The sequence below is a fragment of the Macaca nemestrina genome, chromosome 9 (genome assembly GCF_043159975.1).
Source record: "Macaca nemestrina isolate mMacNem1 chromosome 9, mMacNem.hap1, whole genome shotgun sequence".
Classification (NCBI taxonomy): domain Eukaryota; kingdom Metazoa; phylum Chordata; class Mammalia; order Primates; family Cercopithecidae; genus Macaca; species Macaca nemestrina.
The window spans coordinates 114790591-114811570 of NC_092133.1; positions in this window are offsets into that span (position 1 = coordinate 114790591).

The following is a 20980-nucleotide window of genomic DNA, read 5'->3' on the forward strand; positions in this document are numbered from 1 at the left end:
AGAATGATCCTGGCTTATGGAAATTGTTGACTATGATGCAAGCTCCATTAGGGCCAGGGGCCTGCACTGATGCTCAATGAACAACAGCAATGCCTGGTACATGGCATGTGATTCATATATATTTGTTGTTGAGTTTTATTATTGTAGTTGTGAGATCTGAGTAGCATGCATGACACTAGTATTAATAGTAGCAAATATTTATTGAGTGCTTACTACGCGCAAGACACCATGCCAAGAGCTTTGTATTTCTTATTTCCTTTAGTCCTTATCATAACCCCATGAGATAGTTACTGCTATTTTACCACTTTGATGAAAGGTGATACTGATATCAGGAGAGATTGAGTAAATAACTTCCCCAGATCTGCACAGCTAGGAAGTTAATAGCCTGGATTAAAACCTGGGTAGTCTGGCTCCAGGGCCATATTAGTAAAATAACGAAATATGTTCTCTTGCCAAAACCACTATGTGAAAAATTAAGATGTTATGCAAGCCCCAATTTATGGGGTGTCTTGAAGAAATGACATGTAAGTTAGGAAGATATTGGTCATCTCTGTCTCCAACTGGTAGGGTGGTATAGATCACCTGACCTCTTCTAGGAAACAGACAATTGCCAAGCCTCCTGCATTTGTGCGGAGACCCTGTCGATTAAGCTGAGCTTCCTCTCCTATATTTAAAAAACCATTTTTGCATGTTTTCTTTCTCTGACTCTCTACACACACATATATGTAGTTATATATATAGTTATGTGTGTGCATATACACATACATGTATATTGCATACATATATATATATCTGCTTAACCCTTTGAAAGCAAGTTGCAGATGTTACAATAATTCATTCCTAAATACTTTAGGATGTATCTCCTACAAATAAGGACATTCTCCTACATAATCACAATGCTATCATTACCTCAAGAAATTTGACATTGAATGAATACTATTATTTAATCTATAGTTTATACCTCTAGCTTTAAAAAAAATCCAGGATCATAGATCAAAGATCGAAGATCTCAGATTACATTTATTTGTCATGTTCCTTTATTTTTCTTTAACCCAGAAAATTCCCTTGCATTTATTTTTCTTTCATGGTGTATTAGTCCATTTTCACACTGCTATAAAGAAATACCTGAAAAAAAAGAAATACTTGAGACAGGGTAATTTATAAAGGAAAGAAGTTTAATTGACTCACCATTATGCAGGCTTAGCAGGAAGCATGGCTTGGAGGTCTCAGGAAACTTACAATCATGGCAGAAGGTCAAAGGGAAGCAAGCATGTCTTACATGGCAGCAGGCAAGAGGGAGTGAAGCAAGAACTTCCAAAAACTTAGAAAACCATCAGATCTCATGATAACTCACTCATTAGAGGGAAACTGCCCGTATAATCCAATCACCTCCCTCCCTCAACACATGAGGATTATTACAATTAGAGAGATTTGGGTAGGGACACAGAGCCAAACCATATCACACAGCACAGGCAATTTTAAAGAATTCAGGCCAGCTGGTTTATGGAATGTGACATACAGTTTGGAAATGTCTGATTTGTTCCTCTTAGTTAAATTCAGCTTATGTATTTGTGAGGGAAGAACCACACATAGGTAATATTGAGTCCTTCCCAGCGCGTCACATCAGAAACTACATGCCATGTGTTCCATGATTAGAAATTCCAGCCTGGTCAACAGAGCACGATCCTACCTCAAAAAAATAAAAAATAAATATTCAATTTGATTACTTATCCAATGGATTTCTCCACTGTGAAGGCACCTTTTCCTCTCTGTAAATAATTACTAATCAGAGGAATAGCAAGTGAAAAACCTTGTGACACTCCTCTTTTCAACAACGTTCATCCAGTGGTTTTACTACCCAGCAGTGATCACTGCCCATGTCAATGATTGCATTTGTAACTGTAAAACACCCCACTTGCATTTGACTTTTTAAGAAAAGGATTATTTGGGAATGAAGCTCCCATGTATCCAGGCCCTTTTTAAATCCTTGCTTAGGCATCCTACTCCCCATGTCTCTGTTGAGAAATAGAACTGAAATCTTTTAAAAAATTTATTAGGATCTCAAACCATTTTCACATTCAGCAGTTTTGTAACAAAGCAAATGAACTCCAGAGTTTCAGGCCATGGCCAAGAAGGCACCATGGTATTTTCCGTACAGAAACACTTCCTTGTGTATCTATAAGGTTTTCAAAATTATCTGTGGGATATTTGACATAAGAAGGTGCTAGTGATCAACCAAAGAGGGCAACTGCTCTAACATAAATAGAGCATTACTCTAACTCGTCTTTTTAGTCCATTTGGAGTTTAATGTTAACAACTACAGATAAGGTAAAAACTAGTCAGAAATTAACATGCAGTCATTGAGTAGAATACATTCGCTCTCTTTCTATTCATTTACTCAGTCTTAACACAAACGCAATTTCAGGTGCAGACTTGCTCTTTATTACTGATGGCTGAGATGAAAGGCTGAAGGTGAGAATGCCGACTTTATCTCAGGTTATAAATGTCAGAGGGAAGCCAGGCATGGTGGCACCTGCCTGTAATCCCAGCTACTCCAGAGGCCTAGGCAGAGGATCATTTGAGCCCAGCAGTGAGCTATGATCACACCACTGCACTCCAGCCTGGGCAACAGAGCAAGATCTTGTCTCAAAAAAATTAAAAATAAAGAAATAAATATAAGAGTGTTAGCAAGCTTAAGATTTTTGGTTAAAAATTACAAATCTTCCAATAAATTTAGCGTTATTATCCTACAAGATTAGATTTATCCCTGAGGAGCAGGCAGCAATCTCTGAGGAGGTTGAGCTCCTGGGATTCCATCTTCAGTCCATTTCTTTTCAGACTTTATTTTTTTAACCAACTGACTTTCTTCTGCATCATTTTAAGAAAAATAGTCAAGGTCTAGGAAGTTTTCAGAAGAAAACGTCCAGTTGGATGTCATTCCCCTCTTCTCATAGTTCTCAAATTCTGTAGTTTCATTTATTTCATTCAGTTCATCACTTTTTAACGTGTCAATCACCAGGTTTGGGGCTGCGCATCCAGATACAGCAAGAAGAAAAGTGAAGGCTTTTCAAGCAAAAACTGATGGCAGTGGTTTCCGCCTTCTGGGGAAATAGCCAAATTCTAATCTGGAACAGATGATTCTTGGATTTAGGGAAGCATCTTGATGAGGCCTGATGGACTCTCTTGGGTAAGAAGGGTGAGTGCCCACCCTCACCCCAGCTCACTCACAGTGAGCCTGACTCCAGAGCTGCCTCCACCCAAAGCAGCTGCCCCTGGGAAAGGGGCTGAGCCACAGCACTGCAGCCCTGTGAGTTCTTATTGCCCAGATGTCTCCAGTGTTCTCTGCCATTCGTGTGAGAAGTGCCTTGAATATCTATGGAGAAGCAGGGGTTGCTGGGTTTTTGAAATATTCTTACTGAGAAGAAAAACGTAACAACATCCTAGCAAGCCTCTTGCTGAGATTGGAGGTTCAGAAGCCCTAGATAACTTAATAGCTAAGTCTCACTGCAGAGACCCTGGGCACTGGAAAGAAATAGGCACCCTAAACAGCTGTGGCTTTGAGTGACTTTGCCACTGCAGCTGTCACAGAAAGTCTCAGTAAGACTGAAGATATAATAGACATAGGGACTTTCTTAAGCACCAATGTGTATAGTCATCAGTTTCAGAATATTAATGAGAAATTGATACATAGATACACATATCTATAGATACATATGTGTATATCTCTATTATACACATGATATATACTCCATCTTAATACACATGTGTATATGTTTAATTACATGAATAAATGTGCACAAAATTTATCAATACATTTAATTTTCAATTCAATGTGTATTCCTTTGTTTCCTTTGTTTTATTTATCCATTTTTTATTACTTGGGGAAAATAGTCAAAATATTGTACATGGAAACTAGAAAAGTTTCCAACTAACATGAGCTATATGCTAGAAATGCACAGCATATTTTTGGATGGAGAAAGTTACCATATACTCTTTGGAAAGAGAATAGCGAAGCAGAACAGAAATTGAAGTAATTAGTTTAAATATGTTCCTCAAAGGGAACTGTCAGTAATTAGTACAGGCAAGGAAATAGTTGGGCAATTAAGTTTATTATTCATTTAAAGATTATTCACTGGACACTTGCACTAGTAGCAGGTTATAATGTTGACTAAGACAGTTGCAGCCTTCAAAGGTCTCATAGTAGAGTTGAGAAAACAGTTGTATGAACAGACAATTTAGCACTATGTGATGAGGGGTAAGGTAGAAAACTTTGTAAGTAATTATAGTGGCATCAAGAAAAAGACTCTAACCCAATCAGCAGTAGGAAGTGGGGAGGGGACAGAGAGGATGTCCTGAAAGACTTCTGGAGAAAGCGTGTATTAGTCAGAGTTCGTCAGAGAAATAGAACCAATATGACAGATAGATATGGATAGATAGATTGATTGATTTAGATGGGTGGATATAGATACAGCTGTAAAGACATTTACATAAATATGTAAGAAATTCGCTTATGTGACTATAAAGGCTGACAAGATCCAGGAGAGTTGATGGTACAGTTCTAGTCCAAGTCTGAATGCCTGAGAACCAGGAGAGTTAATGTTGTAGTTGCAGTTCAAATGCCAACGGGCTTGCAACCAAAGAAGAGTTGATGTTTCAGTTCAAGTCCAAAGGCAGAACAAAACCAATGTCTCAGCTCTAAGCAGTGAGATAGTTCTCTTCTATTTGTGGGAGGATCAGCTTTTTTTGTTCTAGTCAGGCCTTCAACTGATTGGATGAGGCCCACCTACATTTGAGAAGGAAATCTGCTTTACTCAGTCTGTGATTCAAATGTCAGTCTCATCCAGAAACACCATCATAGACAATTCCAGAATAGGGGTTGAAATGTCTGGGCACCCTCTGCCTCAGTCAAGTTAACCATCATAAGATGATGCCTGAAATAACTCTTAAAGAATGGAGTGTAACTTGCTAGACTGTGGAATAAGGGTGAGTATTCCAGGCAAAGAGAAAAGAACACACACAGGCGCACACACACACACACACACACACACACACACACAGTGTGTATAGAAATTCACATGCAGTTTACAATCCCACCAACAGTGTAAAAGTGTTCCTATTTCTCCACATCCTCTCCAGCACCTGTTCAACCATTATGGAAAACAGTACGGCGATTCCTGAAGGATCTAGAACTAGAAGTACCATATGACCCAGCCATCCCATTATTGGGTATATACCCAAAGGATTATAAATCATGCTGCTATAAAGACACATGTACACGTATGTTTATTGCGGCACTATTCACAATAGCAAAGACTTGGAATCAACCCAAATGTCCATCAGTGACAGACTGGATTAAGAAAATATGGCACATATATACGATGGAATACTATGCAGCCATAAAAAAGGATGAGTTTGTGTCCTTTGTAGGGACTTGGATGCAGCTGGAAACCATCATTCTCAGCAAACTATCGCATGAACAGAAAACCAAACACCACATGTTCTCACTCATAGGTGGGAACTGAACAATGAGATCACTTGGACTCGGGAAGGGGAACATCATACACTGGGGCCTATCATGGGGCGGGGGGGAGGGATTGCATTGGGAGTTATACCTGATGTAAATGACGAGTTGATGGGTGCTGACGAGTTGATGGGTGCAGCACGCCAACATGGCACAAGTATACATATGTAACAAGCCTGCATGTTATCCACATGTACCCTAGAACTTAAAGTATAATAAATAAAAAAAAAGAAAGAAAATACACATACAAAAAAAGAAATTCACATGCAGTTCTAGCTGAAAATCCTTGAAGCAATGCAGAGATTTTAAGATGATAATAAACAGTAATTAGTAAGTTCTATGTAAGTGTAGGATGAAGGAGAAATGTAGGAAGGAGAGCAAACAAATGTGCAAACACTATCTTCTTTCATTGCTTAGAATCTACAAAACAATTTTCAGTGGAAAATGCCCACCTCCCAGTGATGTTATCTTTCAGTCACATTATGGTAAACTGTTATCAGACTGAATGGAGGGGTCAAAGAATGGACTAAACTTACCCTGAATTCCCCTCTATCACAAATATGTCTCCAGTAACAATGAATTTTTCTTGTAAGAAAACATAACAGTTGAGAGAGAAAATTCTACGCACCACTACATTACTGCTCACACATGCCTCAAAATCCCAACCACAAAAGATAGTAAACACAGTCCATGTTAGGCCTCACCTTTGTCCACCTCACTTTTGGGTGGAATGGTACAGTTAGCCAAGCATCACATCAACAGGATAGAGAAATTGGCATCCTTGAAATAATTCTAAGAACATTGTCAGACACTGAACTCTTAAGTTCAAGGACTCTAGCCACCTCAGCCTACTACCAGGCTAATAATAGTAGTAATGATACCAAAATGTAAAAGACAACATTTATTAAACATTCTGTTGCTAAGCACTTTACATAGATTGTTTTATTTAATCTTAACTACAATTCTATCAGATATGTAATCCTAAAATCCCTCTTCCATATATGTAAAAAGATGAGATTCAGAAAGGTTAAATAATTTGGTCAAGTTCATATAGCTAATATATGGTAAAGCCAGGATTCAAAATTAGGCCAGGTACATGAGATTGTGCCACTGCACTCCAGCCTGGGCAGCAGAGTAAGACTCCATCTAAAAATAAATAAATAAATAAATTTAGGCCAGGCACAATGCTCCATACATGTAATCTCAAAATTCTGGGAGGCTGAAGGAGGAGAATCCCTTGAGTAAAGCAGTTCAAGACCAGCCTGGGCCTTATAGCGAGACCCCATCTCCAAATAAATAAATAAATGAACAAATATAAAAATAAAAAAAATTAGCCAGGTGAAGTGGTTTGTGCCTGTAGTCCCAGGTACTTGGGAGGCTGAAGTGGGAGGATAACTTGAGCCCATTATGTCAAGGCTGCAGTGAGCCATGATTATACCACCGCATGCCAGCCTGGGCAACAGAGTGAGACCTTGTTTCAAATACATAAATAAATAGATGTGTCTGATGCCCTTCAGCCTAATTAGAATCAGAAAATCTGGGTTTGAACCTGGTGCTGTCACTTACTAAGTAGGTGACCTTGAGTGTTGCTTGTAAATGACAATGGTATGATATATACAAGCACTTTGTAAACCAAAACCCATGAAACCACAGTATGATTGTACTATTTATAAAGTGAAGGTTGCTGTACTAACAGGTGGCAATAGAGAAAAATTAAAGTGAAGGAGTTGCCAAATGAAATATATTCCAACAGCCCTTGACAATCACATGTACTTTCTAAAGGCATGCAGAGAGACTATCTCTAGCCCCCAGACATTGTGAAAAACCAGTCTCAGGTGTGTAATTTATTGATCAGGTTTGTAGCTTTTTAGGCTTTTGGTTACACAGGTAATCATATAAAATTACTTCTAACAAGCTATAGGAAAGTTATGTTCATAAAAACAGTAATTATTCTAACCTAACATTATGAATGATTGTACTAAAATATAAATATATATTAAATACTTGTTCCTACAAGGAATAACAAGAACTATTTTTCAATTCTGAAATTATACTCAACCTTAATTTAGATGACTCAGCTGATTTCCAGCATGGACAGTGAAATGAGTGAATTTTGCTTATGACATGCCTGGTCTCAACACAATACACTTCCAACCAGGGGAGGTCTAAGCAAATCAGAATGATGCTTGTTTTTAATAAGTTTAAACAATTTCAATTTCCCTGGCAAAAGAGTAAGTTCTTATAAGGTTAAAGTCTTGACAGTCAGCAAAAATACTTGTTCAGATGCCAAAAGATCCTAGTCACGTTGGCACCATTAGTATTACAAAAAAGGTGTCAGTACAGATAAACTTACAATTTGCTCATCATTTTGGATTGCAGCTGAAATACAAGTCAAAATATCCTACTCAAGTTAATATTTGAGACTTTTCTTTTTGTTCTTTCCCAGTAGATCATGGAACTGTGATGATTGCATGAAACTTTAATAATAATAATGATTATGAAAATAAACACTAAATTTAAAGCTTACATAGTGATGGAAATGGTTATAAATATTTTACAAATATTAGCTTTAAAAAACTTCTCAATAAGCTTATAGGAGGTAATGTGTCAATTAGCGTTTACTTTATAACAAACTACTTTAAGACTTAATAGTGTTAAACAATTGCCCTCATTTTTGCTTACAATTCTGCTGTTCAATGATGTGGGCTGGGCTCAGCAAAGTGGTTCTTCTGGTCTTGATTGTGCTTATTCATGTATTTGTGTTCGAATGGTGTTTGGCTGGGGGCTTTCTGGTGTAAGATAGCCTCAACAGGGATGGCTTGTCTCTGCTCTGTGTGATCTCTCATTCCTGAACACAGTAGCCTGGACTTGTTCATATGACAGCTGGGCATGGTTCTCAGAAAGTGGAAGCAGGCAAGGCATCTTAAGGTCCAGGTTCACAACTGACACACTGTCACTTCTATCACATTTTATTGACCAAAGCAAGTCACAAGGCTAGACCAGATTAAAGGGGTGGGAAAGAGACTTCACTTCTTGATGGAAGGAGCTGCAAAGTCCCATTGCAAAGAATATGCAGATGGCATAAAGACTGTGGACATTTTTGCAATCTACCACATGTGGGCATTCTTACTGTCACCATTCTTCAATGAGGAAATGAAGGCTCAGAAAGGTTATAAAACTAATGGAAAGTCACACAGCCCCTGATTTTCATTTCTCTCTTAATCAGTTATTTCCCTACCCTGTGAAAAAGAATATGTATTGAGTTAAAGCTGAGTGGTAAGGAATTTAAACAAGATTCAAGCTAAATTTTAACGTGATTTAGAAAGGCTTATTCAAATTTTAGCCCCAACCACAAAGAACACACTAGTACCCTAGTAAATCAGAAAATGGTATCTGTCTTTTGAGAAGAGAGTGAATACAACAATTTATCACACTTTGAAAGAACATACAGTTGGTTTTCCTTTTAGTTTTAAGAACAAAAAGAGAAATATTTGACTTCTGCCTTTCCTCATATATCACAAGAAAATCTCATTACTTTTTCATTCAGAATGGAAAACGGAGTTCTCTTTTTCAAGATTTTCTTAGGAGCTGGCAACATTTTATGTATGTAAACTGGGGTTAGATGCTGTGAGTTCAGTCTAGTGTCAGCAGCCATCTTGTCTAAGTGCCCTGTCCCTCCCAGGGTTGGATCTAGCCGGTCAGTTGGCTGCTACTTGGATAAAGGAACTCATGAGTGGTTTAGAGCAATTTTTCACCCTGGGCTATGAAAGTACAGAATGAGCAGGTTGAATCATTGGAAGCAAAGTCTCTGTTGGTTATTTCTCATGAGACTTCAAAATTCCTCACACTTTCCCACAGTGTTTGACTTAATCAGAGGTCATCAGAGAGGCAAATATTCAAAATATTTAATTGGTTATTCTGGGTAATGTTATAGGTGACTTTTATTTTCATCTTTACAATTTTGTTTTGTGAACAAAAATTTCTACTATAAAGGTATTATTTTTATCATCAGAAAAAATGATTAACAAGATCTGTTAGTGACAGAGGCACATGAATGAAGATGGAATTTGGAATCTACACCAAATATCATCATTTATAATTCAAATAGGTAAGGATAACAATACTTTTTCTTACGATCGTCCTTGAATTACACATAAAATATACCAGCTGGGGAACTCCCCTGCCTTCTGAGCCAGCCAGCAGCTCCCAAGCTGTGGTGACGCTCCCAGGTCATGAAGTAAGTGGATTGCTGCTGCTGAAAAAACTCTGAGGCTGAGCATGAAAGTTTGTGTTTCTTTAAAGAAAAGAAATTCCAATTGATTCTCATATTAATGAACTTTGGATACCAAAGTATCCCTTATTGAAGCACCCTGGTCGGCCCTTGACCAGTTGAAAACTTTTATATTCCTTCTTTTCTTTCCTTCTTCTCCTTTCTGCTTTCTCTAGAAAATATTGTAATTGGCTGGTGCAAGAGACATTAAAAAACAGCTGAGAATTTATACCTTGTATCACAAGATGACTTCATATGGAGATCCCTCACAAGGCAGCCCATTTATTTTCTGATCACCTCTAATTATTAGAAGTGACCATTTCTGGGCATCCTCAAAAGTCTTTCCTGACTATCTGTTTTCTACCCTAACCTGGGTAAGTGTGCATCCTTCATTCCATACTACACTGCATTTTATCAGATCTGGACTTACCACCCTGGTGGTGATGGTCTTATTTACACAAATGTCTTCTTTGCTAGTATGTGAGCTCTTTAAGAGCAAGAGCTGAGTGTTGTTCATGTTGGATGTCTAGCACTGGGACAATGCCTGGTTCATAGTACATGTTCATTTAACAGTTGTTGAATGAGGGAGTGAATGAATGGTATGGTTTAATGAATTTCTAATGGAGGTATACCCTCCCTAGAAGGAGGGCCCAATGAATAATGTAAAGAAAAATGGCTTGACTTCTTGCTCCCTGGCATAATCACAATTGGCCTGCAAGCACTGGGCAGAGAACTGTTTACAAGGCTGTTCTCCCAGCTCCTGGTGCCACTAAATACTGGGAGCACACAATTTCATGACACAAAGCAGGAAAGGGCTTAAGAGACTCATCAGACTCAGACTTCTTAGACATCAAAACACTCTTATGAAATCATATTTTGATGAATGAAGGGTAAATTAGTAGGAAACGTGGATTAGGAGTCCCCCGGAGCACAACTGGGTTGAGAAACCAAGAGACCAAGCATCTGCCTTCATATAGTTGGAGTTTCTCAAACCAACGCATTCAAGTCTCACTTGCAGAAACACCAAGCCTTCCTGTCACGCCACCAGGCAGGCCAGTGAGGTCTTTAGTGATCCCCACTAGTGAGTCAGGGCACAAATGCACATGACAGGGGCAGGTGCTCCAGGTAGTTTAGCTTTGCTTTGTTATTTAATTATTTATTTATTTATTATATATTGGGTCTCATTTTGTCACCCAGGCTGGAGTGCAGTGTCACGATCAGAGCTCACTGCAACCTCGAATTCCAGGACTCAAGCGATCATCCTGACTCAGCCTCCCAAATAGCTGGGACTACTGGCATGTGACAACACGCCTAATTTTTAAATTTTTTTTAGATATGAGGTCTCACTATGTTGCCCAAGCTGGTCTTGAACACCTGTGCTCAAGACATCCTCCTGCCTCAGCTTCTCAAAGTGCTGAGATTTCAGGCATGAGCCACTGTGCCTGGCCCAGGTAGCTTTTCTTAATGCATGGTGTGGCTTCACCAGGAATCCCTGGTGGGATCTGTTCCTGCAGGATCAGAGCTTAAGGCATTCAGTGCAGGCCCATTAGAGAAGACGTTCCAGACTCTGCCAGGGGAGAAATTTTGATAGCATAATTAAATTCCAAGATGAGACCGGAAGGGTGAAAGGTGTAGAAATCAAGTCAGGGAGTGGAGAAGAGCGAAGAAGTTTGGCTCACAGAGGAGTCCATGGGTCTGGAGAAGCCAATCTTGCAGAAGAGTGCAAAACTCTCCATCTGAGACAGTTTTGGGGTCTCTTGTGTCTGGCTTGTTGCATTCATCATGATTCTCTACTGTTTATCTGCCTCTGACCCTCTCCCTCTTACCTGTGTACCCTCTGACACTCTTGAGATCCTAGTGGAGAACGCATCTCAGCATTATAAGAGAGAATCCTTTTCTAAACTTCTCGACACGAGGTTATCTACTTTCTGCTTGGATTCGCTCATGGATGTGGAGATCACTCCGTCTCAAAGCAGCCCATTTCTTTTCTGATCACCTGTAATTATTAGAAAACTCTTGCTTGCACAGAGCTGAAATCTCATTCCCTAGAACAGTGACCTTGTGCTCTGTGTCCTGCAGAAACACAGATTAGGTCTAAAAAATACATCTGCCTGACAGACCTTCCCCTTCTCTGTGAACCCAACAGCCTTAATCCCTTCTGCTCCTTGCAGTTGATTTCTAGACCCTGCACCCTTCTAGTTGCATCTTGGAATTCACTTTAGCTTATCAAAATCTTGCAAAACGATAATATTCCAAGCTGACTACTGCTGTAATAGGAAAACTGCATCCCTAAAACCCTTTGCAGTATTATTTTTAAATCACAATCTATATAGGTCATTTCAATGAGAAAAAAGTTGGTGGTGATGGTATGAGGGAGTGGTTAGAAGCTAGAGTTTCAGGCTCCCAGCTACAAAGTTGTTTATTTTCAGCAGGAATTTCCACAGCAAAGATGTCCTTGTAAGCTTATTTTGATTTTGCAACCTAAAAATAATAAACAGGTTTATCAAACTGGGAGGGGGGAAAGGAAACTAAACATTGAGCAAATTCTGAACTGCACGTAAGCCCAGATGAAAATCAACACATTTTGAGCCTGGAAAAGTAAAAGGAAGCCAGCATTGACAACCATCAGTGAAAATCAAAGGAAAACAATGGCCCCGAGTGGTCGCTGTGTGCTCTTGGGTGTCTACTGCACACCAGGCTATTTCCCAGCTGAGACCACACTATCAGCCCGTAGCATACTTGGAAGTCACATAAAGTGAAAATACTCTCTAATGAACTGATTTCTTCTATCCAGTTCACATGATGAAAACTTGTCTGGTAGAAAGAAAAATCTTGTCATTGCGCTGTGATTTTAACATCAAAAGATACAGCATCTTTAGCCAGGCATGGCGGTGCATGCCTGTAGTCTCAGCTACTCAGGAGGCTGAGGTGGGAAGATCCCGTGCGGCCAGGAGTTGGAGGCCAGCCTGGGCAACATAGTGAGAACCCGTCTCTACAAAAAGTGAAAAAAACAGCTGGACATGGTGACAGGTGCCTGAAGTCTCAGCTACCCAGGAGACCAACTGCATCCCTAAAACCCTCGGAGATGGGAGGATCACCTGAGCCCAGGAGTTTGAGGCTACTGTGAGCTACGATCATACCACTGCATTCCAACCTGGGCAACAGGGCAAGACTCCAACTCTTAAAGAAAAAATTAAAAATAAAGGAAAATAAAATAATAAAAAGAGATATAGAATAAATCATGTCCCCCATTCTAAATCTTTTTCTATCCATGAATCCTCATTTCTTAGGAAGCACGCTTGTCACATCCCAGTGTAAAGACAGCAGCTTTAAGATGCACTGGGCAAAGCCACCTCTGCCTGTCACTGACAAGCCCATGCCCCACCTTTAAGCATATTCCCCTCAGCCTCGATCATGCTTTGGTACCCTGTGGTCAATACTTCTTATATCATACGTTGATAACTGGGAGAACCACGAAGAAACAGAATTTTCATATGAGGTTAAGTACTGCTTTAACTGGAAGTTACTGTGAGTGGGTTCAATGTACATTGTCCCAGTTAAGTTTGGTAAAACTGCAGGCTGAAATTGAAACTGCTTTCCCATGCTCTCTGTGAGTGGATGTTGAGAACCAGGACAAGCGTGTCTAGCTCAGAGTTTTCCCTCCATCTTTCTACTGGATTGAAAGTCATTGAAATGGGCTCTCCTCTCATATCCCCACACTTTAGAAATGATTAAATTCTGGTCTTAGCAACCATCTAGATTTGGTATTCCAGAAATCAGGGATATCAAAGGCAGATGATGACTTGGGGGAATGGCCTTAGGATATGAAATGCAGCAAACAGCGCCTCCCTCCCCTTTGCTGCAGGGAATGCTGTCCACGCTCTGCATCTCTGGGTCCTTGTTTTCCCTCTGGGATGATCATTTCATGGGCTAAAAAGCCATAACCATAAAGATGAAAATGCTCTAAAGTGAGGTGTTGCTTTAATCTTTCCATCGCTGCCTGCTCTCTCAGCAGCAAAAGGGCCTGGACTTCCCCTGTTTGGATGTGAAAAAGAAGTCTCAGCCCCACCCCCATTCCACATTCCTCTCATGGGACAAAGAGCAGGGATGGGAGGGAGGATTCATTTCAAAGGAAGAGTGAAAGATGTAACTCCTCACTGGTGTCACTTAATCTGTGATGGTGGAAAGCAGGCTCTTTTCTGTTTACTGGATACTGATCAGAGATAGGATGATGGCCAGGGCACAGGACATGGGAATCGTGAGAACCAGGCCGGGAGGGCTTCTCTCCCAGGCTAATATTATTATGCATCCCTCATGTCAGTCGTGGGAGTGAGGAAAGCTGCCCTCACAGCTTCAAAGTGAGCCTTGGCAATGTGATACAGATGGCAATGAGAAACAGAGAAAAGCGAAGAGCCCCGGTTCTAGCCCAGGCGGGGCCCTCACCCCTGGACTCAGGCCTGGCGTGCCTGGAGTGGGAGAGGCTCCTCTGCTAAGGGCACTGGGGACCTGGAGACTCCACCTTCAGCGTTCCTTGTCACTGATTGTGATTTTACTTGGGCAGGTTGTAGCTTAAGCCTCAGCTACTTCACCTAGAAAGTGAGAGTGTGATCGCCTTGAACCCTAGGCGATCTCAGTGACAGCTCCAACTCTTCAGATCCATTTACTCATTCATTCATTAGTTTATTTGTTCAATCAGTAGTCACTAGGCTTAGCCTATTAAATGAAGAGATTGGATTAGATCTTACCTTAGGCATCATTATTCTAATTACTTCCTTCCTTCTTTTTTCCCTCCCTCCTTTCTTTCCTTCCTTCCTTCCTTCTTTCCTTCCTTCCTTTTTTCTTTCCTTCCTTCCTTTTTCCTTCCTTCCTTTTTTCTCTCTCCCTTTCTTTCTTTCTCACTCCCTTTCTTTTTCTCCCTTTCTCTCTTTCTTTTCGTTCTTTCTTTCTTTCTTTCTTTCTTTTTTCTTTTCTTTCTCTCTCTCATTCTCTTTTTTCCCTTCTCTCTTTCTCTCTCTCTTTCTTTCAAGACAGGATCTTGCTTTGTTGCCCAGGCCAGAGTGCAATAACACAATCATAGCTCAGTGCAGCCTCGAATTCTTGGACTGAAGTGATCCTTCCACCTCAGCCTCCCAAAGAGATGGAACTAGAAGCATGTGTCACCATACCAGCTATTTTTTTTTTTTTTTTTTTTCAGAAACGAATCTCATTATGTTGACCAGGCTGGTTTCAAACTTCTGGCCTCAAGTTATCCTCCTGCCTCAGCCTCCCAAAGTGCTGGGATTACATGAACCACTGTGCTCAGCCTAACTATTCTTTTTCTAGGTATCAAACAATCCCTTTTCCAACCTACCAATTCCTGGGCAGACAGCTGAATGCTGAATTTCAAAACTAGTTGCCCTTTTAAGTTAAACTGTTTCTTAAAATAAAAATTGTTTGTGAGGAGGAGGGTACCCCACAAAGTACTCTCTACATCAGTGGGAATTAGCTTATAACTTTAGTTCTGATGATAATGAAATTCTGAACAACTGTGCAAATCTAATGGGGGCAAAGAAGAGAATGGAGAATGAGAGAATAGGAAAGCATGGGGTCAGGAGGGATCCTGACTGGTGCGAGTACTGGATGTTGGGAAAGAGAATTATTAGGACAGGCAGGATGTTGTGCAGGGCCTTGGATCCTGGGCAAAGCATAAGGCATGGCAGCTCCATACTACTCTGAGAGTGTCTATGGCCAATAGCACTGACTTGGCAAAACAACTGAGGCCATTTTTCTGCATTTATTTCTGAATCAGAGAGTAATGTCATCTGCAAAGACTTCATGGGCCTCATTTCTAGACAGGAAAAATCCCCCTTATTATCTTCCTAAATTATTTCCTGTAGGTTCCCCTCAAGTAAAACCACTAAGCTCCCACTGATCCGGTTCCCACTGACACATGGGAGTGGTGCCCTCAGTAAAGGAAACTCAAGTCCCTAGAACTTGGCACAAAGTGATATGTGTTTCAGTTCAGGCTGGTTACACAGAAAATGAAGGCATTTTTTCCCTCCAAATCCTGAGAGGAAGGGGAGATAGCGAGCTCATGAGGCACTCTGCATTTCTCGCAGGGAGCTTGTTTCCCTGCCCTTCTGGGCTTTGTGATGGAGTACAGCTACACAGCTGAGCCGGACTTTCCCCATCCATTCTCAAACTGCTTCAGGGCCATTAATGTGCATCCAGCCTGTTAGCTTTCTGGGATTAATAACATCTACTGTTGCCATAACAGCTTGTAATTTGTGCTTTCAAAGACACTGATCTCATGTGCATTTCGTGTGCATTCCCTGTGTATTCCCTGTACATCTCCTGTTAATCTCCTGTGCATGTACAGGACAGGGACAGGGAGCAACAGCACGATTTGATGGCTGAGGAAACAGGCTCAGAGAGGTGGTGAAGTGACACCATAGGTTCACAAGGCCAGAAACAACAGGGATAGCTAAGGGGGAGGCTCAGGATGGCTGATCTCTGCAGAGGTTTTGCATGGAGTCCTGGGCCTTGTTAAACCACAAGTCCTTCAAGGCCCCCCCGAGCTCCACGTGAGTCACAGGGCTCCTTCTGTGGAGGGTGGCTCCCCACTTGCAGGTCATTTCTCAGATGCCAGAACAAAGCATCTTCTCACCAGAGCCCAGAATTCTAAGCTCCATTTGCCTTACGCGCCAAGGTTGTCCTGGAAGAGCTTACAGATCTCTAGGGAAAAGAGAAGCAGAGAGATGTTAGGAGAAAAAGCGAGAGTGTCAAGCACTGGACAGGGAAAAGTGGGGGAAAGTTCAGGGACAGCTGTCTGGAAGGGCCCCTAAGTATACCCAGAGTCTAGCAGGAGGTGGTCCTGCCTCCTATCCCCCAGTCCACACTCACCTTCCCCCCTTTCATAAAGCTCAGCACCATCAAACCAACACAGTGCATCTTCAGGGCATGCGCATACATTGGGGAGCTCAGAGACCACCAGAGGGAAGACGCAGGAAGCAGTCTGAACCCATTAGCGCTAGAAAGCCAACACCATAATACCCTTCTACGCGGATGCTGTATAGAGAGCTTGCTCTACCTTGGCTACTCGGGCGAGCTGGTTGAGTTTGAAGCGGTGGCCGCCCCTCTCAATGCTCCCTTTCCAGGGGGCATTGTACTTCTGTGACTGCTCTTCTTTCTCAGGGCAGCTTTTGATGTTTTGGTTCCCTCTGCACAACACAAGTATCCAGGTTGCAGCACTTTGGGAGGCTGAAGTGGGAGGATCACTTGAAACCAGGAGTTCAAGTACCAGCCTGAGCAACATAGTAAGACCCTGTCTCTACCAAAAAAAAAAAAAAAAAAAAAAAAAAGGAATAACGGGTGGATAGATTATGGATAGATTTATGATAAAGCAAATATGACAAACTGTTAAGTATAGAATCTAAATAGTGGATACTATTTACAGGGACTACTGTATGTGTTTTAGCCAGCTTGGCCTGCTATCACAGATACCATAGGCTGGGTGACTTAAGCAACAGAAACTTCTAACAGTTTTGGAAACTGGAAGTCTGAATGGGTATTCACTGTATTGCTGTTTCGATCTCCTTTATGTTTGAATTGTTTCGTAATAAAATAGTGGGAGAAAAATGCTTCCAAGTAAATGAGATGTGTTTCATTAGTGGATAAAATTGGCATTAGAAGAGGGAGTTGAAAGGGCTGGGCATGGTGGCTCACACCTGTAATCCCAGTACAGTGATTGGGAGGCTGAGGTGGGAAGATCACTTGTGGCCAAGAGTTTGAAGCTGCAGTGAGTTGTGATCATGCCACTGCACTGCAGCCTGGGCAACAGAGCCAGACCCCATCTCACCCAAAATTGTTTTAATCTAACATAAAATAAAAACAAGTGTCTGGGTTGCAGTGTGGGCCCTGGGTTCTGTGTGCAGCTAGGAGCAACCTATGTCTCTCTGTTAGTTTCAGTATTGTCACCAAGCATGCTTTTCTGAGCATTTGGGGACTGAAAGCTGACTTGATTCTTCTCTCATGTTCATATTAGTCCCACAGACCAAAATTCACCCTAGTGAGTCAACGTTCTGCTTGCAGGATGCAAAGATCTTTGCAGGGGAGAGTAAAATACAGAGAAATGAATGGGGGACAGAGGAGCAAGGCGGTTAGCTTGTCCAGTGTTTTTATTTTGATTTTTTTAGGCTTAAAAAACCCTGAGAGTTTGTTTTTACAAGCTTCTCTGCCATCATCTGTATTCTAGGGTTCTTTGAAATACATTTCTGTGATAAAAATCTAAAAAGCTAAACTGTAATCAAAGCTAGATATCTGTAAATAATCTGTAATGTAAAACCAGACACCACCACATTGTTTATAATTTTTTTTTTCCCCCAAATAAGAGCTGAGCTGAGGGGTGGCTTTTTGCCAGATTTTAGGAGAAATTTCCATTTGTTGAATATTTTTCCCACAATATATTGGTGCAAATTAGATAGTGTATATGGTGTCATATATACGTACATATGTCTTGTTCTGTATTTTGTCTTTCAAAATTATATTCTTAAATTTCTAAGTGGTAGAAATTATTTCTAACTTAATATCTTATACTTTCCCTTAGTTTTTGCCATGATGTACCCTCAGAGTTACTTCTCTAGGTTTGTTTATTCTTCTTTCTTTCCCAGTAAGCAAGACAGTATCTCAACACCGATGCATTTCGAACAGTGAAAACCTGCCTGTCACACTTTAGCAGTTACTTATCTGTGCTAATCAGAGCAAAGTAGAGCTATTGAAGAATCAAGGCAGCCAGAAGGTGGGAAAACAGACATGCCCATGAAGTTTTGGGGTATGTTTCTGATTCTGAGGCTTTTCGATTAGATGGAGAGGTCACTTGAGCAGAACTGACTCGAAGCCGGCCCTGCCCAGCTTCTCCACCGGGACTCCGCCTCCCTACCCCATCGCTCCCTGCCTGCTGGGGCAGCCTAAGCAGTGTTTCACGTCTCTTCAGCCTTCCTAGAATTAGGCACTTGGTAAAGGGCCTGGTTACAAAGAGCCTTGTCAACATGTTAAGAAGTAAGGGAATTGTGTCCTTGGCAAAACTTGGGATGAAATGAAGCAGGAAGAATGGGTAGGGCGCATGTTAAAACAGAATACGGTAGCCACCACTTATCCATGGAGGATGTGTTCCAAGCCCCGCAGTGGATGCCTGGAGCCATGGGCAGTACTGAATGCTATATATACTATGTTTTTTCCTACACATACATAGTCACAATAAAGCATAATTTATAAATTAGGTACAGTAAGAGATTATAGCAATAATTAATAAGATACAACAATTATAATACACTGTAATAAAAGTGATATGTATGTGATCTCTCTCTCAAAATATATTATTATTCTGTACTCACCTATTTTTTGGAGCACAGTTGATTGTGGGTAACTGAAACAGTGTAAAGGGAAATTGCAAGGGGTACTCCTACATGCATTTTAGCCAGCTCAGCCTGCTATAACAGATACCACAGCCTGGGTGGTTTAAGCAACAGAAACTTCTTTCGCATCGTTTTGGAAGCTGAAAGTCTGGGATAAGGGTGCCAGTATGGTCAAGTGTTTTGTTTTTGTTTTTGCTGTTTTTGAGACAGAGTCTTGGTCTGTCACCCAGGCTGGAGTGCAGTGACGCAATCTTGATTCACTGCAGCCTCAACCTCTGGGGTTCACGCAATCCTCCCATCCTGACATTTGAGTGAGATCCCACCTCAGCCTCCCAAGTAGCTGGGACTACAGGCATGTGCCATCATGCCCAGTGAATTTTTGTACTTTTTGTAGCGATGGGGTCTCACTATGTTGTCCAGGCTGGCCTCAAACTCCCCAGCTCAAGCAAACCACCTACCTCAGCCTCCCACAGTGCTGAGATTACAGGTGTGAGCCATCACACCCAACCACGATCAGGTGCTTGATAAGGGCTGTCTTCTGGGTTATGTCCTCAAAAACCTTACCTTGGTGTGCGCACAAAAAGAGAGAGTGAGATCTCGTGTTTCTTTTTCTTTTCATAAGGGCATTCATCTTAATCTTGGAGGCTCCACCCTTATGACCTAATTTAACCCTAATTACTTCCCAAAAGGCCACCCTCCAAATACCATGGCGTGAAGAAGTAAGCCTCCAACATATGAATTTTGGAGGGGACATCAACATTTAGTCCATAATAATAATCATAGTACTTATAGTAATACTTATAGTAGTACTTAGTACATAAGTAAGTATATAGTAACACTTATAGTAGTACTTAGTATAAAAGTAAGTATATAATATTACTTAGTATTTACTAAGTAATTACTAAGTAATTAATATTACTTAGTAATTACTTAGTAATTACTATAGTCCTTAGTATAGAAGTAATTACTTATATACTAAGTACTATTACTAAGTAATAATTATATACTAAGTACTATTACTTAGTAATTACTATAGTGGTTAGTATACAAGTAATTACTTATATACTAAGTACTATTACTAAGTATATACTAAGTACTATGTGGAGTACTATATACTAGGTACTATTACTAAGTATATACTAAGTACTATTTAGTACTTAAGTACTAAGTAAAGTGCTTATAGTACTAAGGCAAGCAAGTTCTAAGGCAAGCAAGACATGCAACTGAGAAGCCACTCTGTGGGGAGTCCACACTCTCAAATCAGAGGCTGCATATGTCTCCCATAGCGGTGGGTACTGAAGGATTCAGCAAAGTTGCTCCCATCACTTTTGTAGGCTGACCTTTGAGTGAGATCTCACCTACTTCTCATCCATAAGACAAAGTTCTGCACCACGCCTAATATTAATATTTCCCTCCCTTTCATGATTTGTGTCTTGCACACATGATTTTTGCTTTATTTACATATCATCTGTATTATTACCTTTTCACATTTTTTAAATTATGAAAAAAGTATAGAAACAAGTATGCCAACATTAAAGCAGTTAATTCTGGGGAATTAGGATTTGAGGCAACTATTTTCTTTTCTACTTCATACCTTGTTTCCTTTTCTAAACGAATTGCTTTTCATGTTTTAAAAAATAAATTACTTCCTCATAAACAAACTTTTAATATTGAATTTATTGACCCAAACACACCAGTAGCTATCTAGCCCTTACTCTGTACAGCTTCATTAACTAAAATTTGTATGTGAATTGGGAAGTTTGTTTTGAACTGAGGCACCTTCTAAATCCAAACGCT